We start from the raw sequence: 9,875 nt of genomic DNA, 5'->3' as shown, positions 1-9,875 counted from the left end.
ATGGAGGGAAATATAGTCAGTCTTTCACAATATATCCACTATGGAAATGTTTTGCATAACTACACATGTACAACCTATATTGAATTGCTTATCTTTCCAGTAAGGTTTGGTGATAAGGGAATGAAGGGAAGAATCTGAAATTCAAAGTTTTAAAATCAAATGTTAAAAAAATTTATTATTATTATTATTTTACATGCAACTGGGTAATAAGATATACAGGCACTGGAGTATGGAGATCCATCTTGCCCTATTGGAAAATTGCAGAGGGGAATGGGGGAACATTCAGAATAGAGCAGATTGGGGGAGGGGGTATTCAGTGGGATAGCTTTTTTGGGGTGGTGGCTAGGGGAAAGATGGGGAGAAAATTTGTAACTCAAAATCTTGTGGAAATGAATGTTGTAAACTAAAAATAAAAATTAAAAATTAAATTAAATACAAATTGAAAAAAAGAATATGCTGATGTAATGTTGTTTTATTCTTGATAACTCTTTTAAAGGCTATCCAATATCTTGCAAAATGCCATTTGTGCTTGGACGTTGTTTTCAGCTGTGACAAAAGTTTATCTTTTATCTTAACAAACCAGGCTTTGACTATGGGTGGATGCTTTCCTTTCCATTCTCTATCAAGGCAGCCTTTTGTTGCTGTTAAAAGTTATATGAGAAACTTTCTAGTTGAACACGAATCTTCACTGAACACAATTTGTAGTGTTTGAATTGAACCTTGAGATTCTGCTAGTCAAGGACTTCTTATCCTGAAGGACTGGGTTGCCAGGCTTTCCAGAAAATGGAAAGACAGATCTGATTCAAGGCAAACCATTTTGTCCACAGCTTCAGCAGGGCCTGGATGAGATGTAGACTTCTTTCAAGTTGGTTCTGGAGTGGCTTGTACCACTGTGCCCACCTTTTATTTTTAAGCTTGAATTTGGTAGTGCAACAGTAGTCCTGATATATTATCTAGCCACAAAATATATGGATAGGCAGCATTTAACATAGTACCCAGCACATAGTAGGCATTTAGAAAAACTAAGCTTGTTGGGCTGAATTGATCAAACAAAGACTTTCTTCTATGATAAGCTTAACATTGATTTCTGCTTTTGCTTGGATGTAATTAATCATTATTCCCTATCTGTAGTTATTTGCATAATTTAGTTCTTTTGGGTACTCAGTCTTATCTCCTCTCAATTTCTCAAGTTGTACAAGTTTTGGGTAGCTAGATATAAAAATCCAATATATACAATAAGGTTCAAAATTTGAAAAGGAATTCCAATCCCAGCCAATGAATGGGTCCCATTACCTTATTTCTTAGGTAGTTATATCTATTCAGTGTGTGTGACAAAGTCAGCCCCTCCAAATTGTGAAAGGTTATAGAGCAGAATTCCAAGGGGTTTCAGAGAGGGAGGAGAGCCTTGGGATGGGGATGAGGGGTGTGTGAAAAGGTTGGGAGGTGAGCAAAGAATGCCATGGGCAGTACCAGCTAGTATGCCATTGGGTCTGGAATATAGAGTGCACGAGGACCCATAGTGGGAGGGCATGTAATATGAAATTAGTCTGAGAAGATTGGTTGGAGCCAGAATATGAAGGGTTTTATGTGACAAGGATGCATAGGGATTTGTATTTAGCCCAAAGGGTTGTTCAATATGCCTTTAGAGTGGCTATCCCCTATGCCTGGAATGCATTATCTTGTCTTTCCTCTTTCCCTCTACCCCCCACTAGGATCCCTGGTGGCCTTCCAAGGTCAGCCCAGGAGCCACCTTTTGGTTGAATTCTGTTCTTATTCCCCAAGATACTAGTGCTGGCCAATCCTTATACTTTTTTGCATCTGTGCTTATAATAGTACACCCTAGTGAGACTTCCACAAGGCTGAAGAAGGCAAGAGGGGCAGGCCAAGTTCACCTACCTTTCCTGTTTGTGTGACCGCACTTATTCCTCCATGGTATAATCTCTTTATAAGACTTCCTGGAGGGTCGGAGCCAAGATGGTGGAGTAGGAACAGGATTTCAGTGTGGATCCAGCTTCCACTACCTCAAATACATGTAAAAAAATGACTCTAAACAAATTTTAGAGCTACAGAATGCACAAAGTGACAGAGAGAAACAAATGTTTTCCTGAAGGCAGCCTGGCAGGCCAACAGGGAGGGTCTATCACATGGTGTAGCAGCAAGCACCCCAAGAATCCTCAGGATTTGCTGCCAACATAGGTTCTTGGATCTGCTTTGATAACGGAAAGCAACTCAAAATGGGTTAACAAGCTTAGTTTAATCAGTCAAACATGTATCGTTTACCTAGTTCAGGGGAAAGAGGTCAGTATCCCGAACTTCAAAATATACAGGCAGAATTATCAAGACAGAAATAGATCAAGTAGACAGCTTTCCAAACTGTCCAACCATTACATCCATACCAAATCAACATCTGGGTTTCAACATCTGGGTTTTTCAAAGCCGGGGAGCTCTGGACAATGGCTTCCCATAATCCAGATCAAATCACAGAACACTTCTCAAAGTGAGCCCCAAAACAAAGCCTCACATCAGGGCTTATATAGCCTTCTCCTGGCTCAGAGAATGTAACAATCTTTTGGACCTACTGGCCAATCAAAAACACTGAAAAACAAGCCTCCTACCTCAGGCTCTGGGTGCACTTTAGCCTAGGGGCAGGGAAGATCTTTAAATTTACATTCCCATTACACATGGAGGTAGGAGCTGAGCACAGTCCTCTGTGACCCACGCAGCTCTGGTCCCAGGGCAGCCCTGACCAGCGGCAGCCAGAGCAGACTTCAGGAGAGTGAATCACCAGCAGCTGTGGTGGTTTCCTGACTTCTCAACACATAAACACCAAAAAGAAAGTAAAAGGTCAGTCCATTGGAACTGGGTGGAGAAGAGAGCAGTCTGGCTCCTGCCCCTGGGGCTAGAAGTGATGGAGGTGCATTGGCTGCAGCTGCTGCCACCTGGCTGCCTCCAGAGCTCCTGGCCTGCAGATCATAGGGGCACCAATTGACCATTCAGAGGGTAATAATTCTTGCTTTAACCTGTTTGGATCTAGAGCATGCTCTTGGGTAGTGGTATTGGGGTATGTGGCCAGTGTGACAGAGCTTGTGGGGGATTCAGAGAGGGCACCCTCCTGATACCTCTGGCAGCTGCAAAAACCCCAGCAATTTGGGACAAAGCTCTCTGCAATCTGGAAGCAGAATTCTACTGTGGCAAAGAGCTCAAAAGCCACACAATTGACTCTCAATATGAGCAAGCAGAGGAAGCACAAACAAATCACAGAATCCTTTTTTTGGGGACAAAAATAATCAAAGCACAGAATGGGAGGAAGACAACGAAGTCAGAACTGCTGCATCAAAAGCTTCGAAGAAAAATATGAACTGATTACGGGCCATGGAGGAGCTCAAGGAGGATTTTGAAAATCAAGTAAGAGTTGCCCTGATATTTTAGAACCAGAGGTGAAAATAAAGGTTGAAAGAATTCACCGATCACCTCTTGAAAAAGATCCCCAAAATAAAACTCCTAGGAATACTATAGCCAAATTCCAGAGTTCTCAGGTCAAGGAGAAAATACTGCAAGCAGTCAGAAAGAAACAATTTGAGTATTGTGGAAACACTATCAGGATAACACAAGACCTAGCAGCTTCTATGTTAAGGGATCAAAGGGCTTGGAATATGATATTCTGGAGGTCAAAGGAGCTAGCATTAAAACCAAGAATCACCTACCCAGTAAAACTGAGTATAATGTTTCAGGGGAAAATATGTTAATTCAATGAATAGAGGATTTTCAAGCATTCTTGATGAAAAAGCCAGGGCTGAACAGAAAATTTTACTTTTAAGTACAAGAAACAAGAAAAGCATGAGAAGGTAAACAGGAAAAGAAATCATAAGGAACTTATTGAAGTTGAACTCTTTACATTTCTTCATGAAAAAATGATAATTATAACTCATAAGACTTTTCTCATAAGTTGAAGTGATAGTTGAAGGGAATATATACGTATATATATATGTATATGCACATATATATATATGTATGTATGGGAGGGAGTATGTGTGTATAAATATATATGTGATTGTGTGCATATGTGTGTACATGTATACATAGACAGAGGGCACAGGATGAGTTGAATATGAATGGATGATATCTAAAATAATAAAATTAAGAGGTGAGAGAGGAATTTATTGGGAGAAGGAGAAAGGGAGAAAGATAGACTAGGGTAAAGTATCTCATATAGAAGAGAAAATTGTTAGCAATGGACGAGAATAGCAGGAAGGTAAATGGGAATGGGATAATCTTATTCTCACTGAATTTGACTTAAGGAGGGAGTAAAATACACACTCAATTGGGTATCTTACCCCACAGGAAAATAGGGAAGAAAGGGATAAGAGGATTATGATGGAAGGGAGGGCAGATTGGGGGAGAGGGTAGGTAGAAGTAAACGCTTTTGAAAAGGGATAGGGTCAAAGGAGAAAATAGAATAAGTGGGGGGCGGGATAGGATGGAGGGAATTATAGTTAACCTTTCACAATTTAACTACTACGGAAATGTTTTGCATAACTACACATGTACAGTCTATATTGAATTGCTTATCTTCCCAGTGGGGGCGGGTGAGGAGGGCAGAAGGGAAAAGATCTGGAACTCAAAGTTTTAAAATAAAATATTTTTTAAAAATTGCTTTTTTTTACATGCAATTGGGAAAGAAGATATACAGGAACTGGGGTACAGAAATCCATCTTGCCCTTCTAGAAACTTGGGGGCGGATGAGGGAGGATATAAGAGAGAACAGAGTGGGAGAAGGGTATTCAGTAGGCTTGCTATTTTGGGGTGAGGGTAGGGGAAAGATGAGGAAAAAATTTTTCAATTCAAAATCTTGTGGAAACAAATGTTGAAAACCAAAAATAAATAAATAAATTGGGGAACAAAAAGACTTCCTGGCCATCCATCAGTTAAGAGGGATACAGGAGGCCTTAGTGGTCGAGTTGGATGCAGAAATAAAATTTGGGATGACCCAAGTGGCTGAATCATTTGAATCTTCACCGGGCATGGCATTCATTCACTGAGCTCTCCAACGCAGGTGGCATTTAAAAAATATGATTTCTCATTATTGTCTATGATCAAATGGGAGACTGTAGAGGACACGTTCAGTCCCAGTCGTTTGCAGGTTTCTCTGCTGTTAAAAATTGGAAATTTAGTGGAGAATGAATAGAGCATGTCAGGAGATAGACGTGCTCTTACAAATTGGGTAATTGACTTTGAAACCCAATATTTGCTGGTAAATAGATAAAATGTTTGTGAGAGCACATTTGACAAGTAAATTGTGCGGCCTTAAACCCTTTCAGGAAGCAGGCAAGATATAAATAAATGAAACAATAAATTAGCCAACTAAATAAATAGCTAAACAGCAACCTTATTTGCAAATAGGCAATGCTATGTGAAACGCCACTGGTTTTTTCTGCCTTGTAATTTGTAACAATTTCCCACTGCAGATGAGAGCTTCCATTAACAAGAAAGAGTACTGGGGAGAGGGACGATGAAGAGTTTCAATCCCACTCTCTACATGACCTGGCACATAATTTCACCTTTCATTGCCTCAGTTTCTTCATGCAAAAAGTGGAGAGTACAGTACTTGCAGAGACACAAACTCGTGGAGTTGTGGCAAGAGGCTTTTGTAGTATTAAAATGCCACAGGAATGGGGGCTTCCATTACTAGAGAGTGGATGGGGCAAGACAGCAAGCCTCGCTCATTTCAGGCTTAGCTGCCCAGTACATGGATCCATGATTGTGTGTGTTCAAGTTTCTTATGCAGAATATTTTTTGTCTTTTCTTAGGGACCACTTCCCAAAGGCACATTACCTCAATACTCTCCCTTTTTCCCTCACCACTAGTCTCATCTCTCCTTTGAAATGACTTCATATTACTTTATATCTACGTACATAAACACAAATCTTCCCAGTCCAATGTAAGCCTCTTGAGGGGAGGGACTGACTTGGGTTTCAGATTTTGGATCCCTCCTGCCTGGCAGAGTGTTGAGAGCACAGTAGCAGATTAATGATAGTGTGCTGAAGTTGGTGTTTTTTTTTTTTTTAACTTTTCACCTGAAGGAAGTTTATCTTGAGGTTATTTTTCCCCTAATAGTTTCTTCAGGAAGCTGTTTCTAGGTAAGAATCAGAATATGGGACGATGGACAAAAGATGTGAAAGGTGAATTGAAACTATTGGTCCTGGAAAATATCTGTTCTGTACAACCCTTAACCTCCTTCAATTCACAAAGCAATTGTTAATCTAATCTAGATGGAGAGAAGGTAAGGACATGTCCAATATTACAGAGCTAGCTAGTCAGTGTCATAGAGAGGATTTTAACTCAGGTCCTCAGGCTTCAAATCCAAGATTCTCTCCATCAGATTCTGTTGCCTCCCAAACAATCAAGAAGTAGGTAGTGAGCACCTATTTTGTGCCAGGCCCTGGCACTCTGCCAGATGTTGAAGTTCCCAGAAAAAAGATAAACCAGTACCTGCCTTCAAGGAACTTACATTGTCCTGAAGAGGAAACAATAGGCATAGAGATGAGTAAATATAAAATACATAGAAAGAAAATTCAAAGTCATAGCCATGGTGGGTGGGGTGGGGTGGATCAGGAAAGCCTTCTTGAAGGAAGGAATTATTTTTTTTTCTTTTGGCTTTGGATTTTGGCTTTTGGATTTCCAGTGCCTAGGAGAGTACTTGGCATATATAGGAAGCTAATATTTGTTGAATTGAATTTTTCTGAACTATCATGATAATGGAAATTTCCCCAAAATTTCTTTTTTTTTTCCTCTTAAGAGTTTCTGTGGAAAACCTTGGAGATAGAACTTGAACTGAGATTAATAAGTTCCATGTTCTCTCCTCATCTCTACCTCTCAAAGTCCTTGTCACAGATTTCACAGAACCTCAGAACCAGAAAATTATTGGTCCAGAGGTCATATGATCTTTTTCAAAGGTTGAAATTGCCCACTCTGGAAGGGACTCTCCAATCACAGTTGAGATCACTTGATGGGAGAGAGTTGGGTTAGTCTGGCTTTATTGCCTCCTGGTGCTCAAGGAGCCATGCCCAGTGTGAACAGTAGAGTGTTAGAATGGACCCCTCAGGGAGAAGAGACCCAAGACCAAATACTATAGACATGGTGGCTAGCTTGTTCCTGTATATCCCTTAGACCTGGCTCATCTCTTACCCTATATATTCCATTTCCTCCCCAAATGCTCTATCTCCGGGATGCCCTCCTGGTTGCTCTAATTCCATACCACTAGGTGGTCATCATACCATGTCTCCAACCACTCATGTACTAGTACCCATCCTATTTCCTTGTCCTTGTCCTTGTCCATGTCCTCCTAAATACCCTGACTGAAATGCCAATGTGATCAACATTCTGCCTACATCTAATGTCACCACAGTGGAGAACAACAATGGGGAGAGGTCTTCTTCACTCACAGGAGCTTTCATGCTCACGTTCCCCTTCAGCCCTTTAAAACCTGACCCCAAACTACCTTTCCAGCCTTATCATGGCTATACACATTGTGGTCCAGCCAAACTGACGTTCTTGCTGTTTTTCATACACGATTCATCTCCTCCAGTCTCTCTGCCTTTTTATTGGCTCTCCAGTGTGCCTAGAATACGGATCTGCAGACATGCCTATGTATATGTGTAGCAATGCTTCCAGTCCAGTGAATACATGTATATATACCCACATGTATGTAGCAATGCTTCTAGAGCTCTATATCTGTATCTATACACACATATACACACACACAAACACACACATGTTGGACAGGCAAACCAACCTAGCAAAAAACATGAAAGCACCCTCAGGGAAAGACAAGAAGTAACGTGTAGCAAGCAAATCAAATCACCCCTACCTTAGACACCATCTCCCTCTGAATGAGAAGGAGACAACCCATGACTCTGAACCCCAGAGCCTTAGGAATAGCCATGCTTCCAGCCTAGTAGCATCCTGGGAAGTTGCTTCTGTGGAAATGCGTCCTGGGTGCTAATGGCTCCTGTAGTATCCATAGCTATCGAGGACCCAGAAAGGAAAGTTCTTACCATCCAGTCTTTGGTGGCGACTAACCACCTTTATCAAGTGGTTTAACATCAGAAATTGATGGAATTTTACCAGTGGAAATGAAATTAAAGAAGAGGCATCGCCATCTACTTTGCCAGTGTATACTAAAGACCGGGGGACCTCTCCACCTTCCTATGTGTTTTCTCCTCCATTAGAATGTGATTTCCTTGAGAGCAGGGATTATCTTACTTTTCTACTTGTACTCAATGCTTAGCACAGTGCTTTGCATATAGTAAGTGCTTAACATATGCTCTCTTCATATACCTGTGCATTTATATGTTGTTTGCTCTGGCTAGACTGTAAGCTTCTTGAGGATAGGAGCTATTATTGCTTTTGGTTTTAAATCTGCCCTGCTTAGCACCAAGTCTGACACATGTTAGGAATAGAAGATTGTGGACTGACTGAAGATGTTGTCTCAATAATCCCATCAACTGCTTATTCTCCTAAATTTTCATGCATTCATTCAGTCAACAAACATTTATTGAAAATGCACTACGTGCCAGGTATTACACAAGGTGCTGTGGGTGGGGCAAAGAAACATATGATCTAATACTTGCCCTCAGAGCATTTGGAGCCTAGTAAGGAAGGCAGAACTCATACAGTATCTATATTACAATCTAGACTGTGATAAGCACCCTAAGAGATTTTGAAAAAATACTCTAGAAATTCAGAGGAGAGAGACCTTCTAAGTCTTTTAGCTTCTCACTTAAACCTTTTTCTAATGTGTGTGTGTGTTATTGTGTGTTGATTTAATTAGCTTTTTAAAAAGCTTATATTTTGTTATAACAATTAATTTGCTTTTAGCTTGGGGGCATATAAACACCCTTTGGTACATGTGATTCTTTTCTCTGCTTTTTTAATGGAGTTTGTTGGTCAAAAAATTATTAATATGATCTCAGTAATTCAGAGCCCCCAGTTAAGTAAATTCATCCAACCAGAAATTTGCTTCTCTGCCTTGATTTCAATTTCCTGTATTTCTAGATAACCCAAAGCTTTTTAATATTTTCAACAAAATCAGTATAAAAGATACAGTTAAGCAAAAGGAATGAACAGAATGAGTTACAGTGCTTCTTACCGGATAGGTGTGAGAAACTGGTGGAATGTTTCTCCAAGAGGTCATTACAAACAACTGGTAACGTCACTTGGAATCAGTCATCTGTTCCCACATGCCTACAGGGTTCTGATGGCTCCCTTCAGTCTTCCCTTTATCTGCTATGGCTCCTTTCAGTTCTTCCTTTCACTGGTTGGCTCAGTATTAATGATCCTTTCCAGTGGAACTTGTGAGTATGGGTGGGACTGAGAAGGACCTCACAGCTGTTTCTGCTGGTGCTACTCAGGTTTATTAATTTCTAGTACTTCCTCATAATTTGCTCTTTTACAGGCAGTGTCTTTAAAAAAAATTTTCCTGGAAATGACTCAAGACTCAATTCCAGCTCACAGATTGCAATAGTCCAAATCACTGTCAGGACTTTGTGGGAATGCTTGTCCCTCTGAACTACAAATCCCAGAAGGCCAGTCAATTATCAAACCCTCATTAAATATATAATCGACAATTTTGCTCTCTAAACATAATGTGAGTCTTATGAATGAGGGAATGAACTCAGCGAACAAATCAGTTGTGAAGCTATAGAATCCAGGACACGGTTTCTCACCTTGACATCCTAAAGCTCTGTCTTACCTATTGTTATGAAATTAATGGGAAAGACAGGTACAAATCAGACCACCGAAGGGTATGAAAGCAAGGCTAAAGTTTGGACTTGTCCTTCAGTCCCCTTAGGATTCTTGATTTTTTAGTGTCACTA

At 40.4% G+C, this 9,875-nt stretch overlaps 1 long non-coding RNA gene across 1 annotated transcript in view; it reads right to left on the bottom strand.

Annotated features, from left to right (window-relative positions):
* The window catches only part of LOC138173143 (uncharacterized), a 12,475-nt gene extending 2,838 nt beyond the window's left edge, over positions 1-9,637 (bottom strand). The window contains exons 1-2 of the long non-coding RNA XR_011171336.1: positions 9,149-9,637; positions 1,897-2,021 (exon numbers count right to left, since the gene is read on the bottom strand). This is a non-coding gene — a long non-coding RNA (uncharacterized lncRNA). The remainder of the gene's footprint in view (positions 1-1,896; positions 2,022-9,148) is intronic.
* Positions 9,638-9,875: the final 238 nt, after the last annotated feature.

This window comes from Petaurus breviceps, unplaced genomic scaffold (genome assembly GCF_028583685.1).
Source record: "Petaurus breviceps papuanus isolate PSGF00001 unplaced genomic scaffold, PetGlider_PUasm1.0 567, whole genome shotgun sequence".
NCBI lineage: Eukaryota > Metazoa > Chordata > Mammalia > Diprotodontia > Petauridae > Petaurus > Petaurus breviceps.
Note: the sequence above shows the minus strand (reverse complement) of the source record. Positions and strands in the feature narration are given on the sequence as shown.